This window comes from Arachis duranensis, chromosome 7 (genome assembly GCF_000817695.3).
Source record: "Arachis duranensis cultivar V14167 chromosome 7, aradu.V14167.gnm2.J7QH, whole genome shotgun sequence".
Lineage (NCBI taxonomy): Eukaryota > Viridiplantae > Streptophyta > Magnoliopsida > Fabales > Fabaceae > Arachis > Arachis duranensis.
Genome location: NC_029778.3, coordinates 36,354,704 through 36,355,912, shown reverse-complemented (window position 1 = coordinate 36,355,912; position 1,209 = coordinate 36,354,704). Strand labels below are relative to the sequence as shown.

The window sequence follows — 1,209 nt, the reverse complement described above, 5'->3', positions numbered from 1 at the left end:
AAAATTTCTTCCCCTCTTCTCACATCCTTCTATTTATGGACTAACACTATTCCTTGATGCACAATTCGAACTCCATCTTTCTTGATAAGTTCGAATTTTCTACTTCTGCCTTCTATTTTTCTTTTCCTCTAACACCTCAAGGAATCTCTATACTGTGACATAGAGGATTCCATATTTTCTTGTTCTCGTGTCTTTCATATGAGCAGGAGCAAAGACAAAAGCATTCTTGTTGAGGCTGATCCTGAACCTGAAAGGACCTTGAAGCGAAAGCTAAGAGAAGCTAAGGCACAATTCTCTGTAGAGGACCTAACAGAAATCTTCAAAGAAGAAGAACCCATAGCAGCCGAAAACAACAACAATGCCAACAATGCAAGGAAGGTGCTGGGTGACTTTACTGCACCTACTCCCGACTTCTATGGGAGAAGCATCTCTATCCCCGCCATTGGAGCAAACAACTTTGAGCTTAAGCCTCAATTAGTTTCTCTGATGCAACAGAATTGCAAGTTCCATGGACTTCCATTGGAAGATCCTCATCAGTTTTTAGCTGAGTTCTTGCAAATCTGTGACACTGTCAAGACTAATGGGTTGACCCTGAGGTCTACAGACTTATGCTATTCCCTTTTGCCGTAAGAGACAGAGCTAGAACATGGTTAGACTCACAACCTAAAGAAAGCCTGAACTCTTGGGAAAAGCTAGTCAATGCCTTCTTGGCAAAGTTCTTTCCACCATAAAAATTGAGTAAGCTTAGAGTGGAAGTCCAGACCTTCAGACAGAAGGAAGGAGAATCCCTCTATGAAGCTTGGGAAAGATACAAACAATTAATCAGAAAGTGTCCCTCTGATATGCTTTCTGAATGGAGCATCATAGGTATTTTCTATGATGGTCTGTCTGAACTGTCCAAGATGTCTTTGGATAGCTCTGTTGGAGGATCCCTTCATCTGAAGAAGACGCCTACAGAAGCTCAACAACTAATTGAAATGGTTGCAAATAACCAATTCATGTACACTTCTGAAAGAAATCCTGTGAACAATGGGACAAATCAGAAGAAAGGAGTTCTTGAGATTGATACTCTGAATGCCATATTGGCTCAGAACAAGATATTGACTCAGCAAGTCAATTTGATTTCTCAAAGTCTGTCTGGAATGCAAAATGCACCAAGCAGTACTAAGGAAGCTTTATCTGAAGAAGAAGCTTATGATCCTGAGAACC

At 40.8% G+C, this 1,209-nt stretch overlaps 1 non-coding gene across 1 annotated transcript; it reads right to left on the bottom strand.

The window, feature by feature from the left end:
- Window positions 1–740: 740 nt before the first annotated feature.
- On the bottom strand, window positions 741–848 carry LOC127740969 (small nucleolar RNA R71). Its single transcript, XR_008001824.1, has one exon. It is a non-coding gene; the product is annotated as a small nucleolar RNA R71 (small nucleolar RNA).
- Between the last annotated feature and the right edge of the window lie 361 nt (window positions 849–1,209).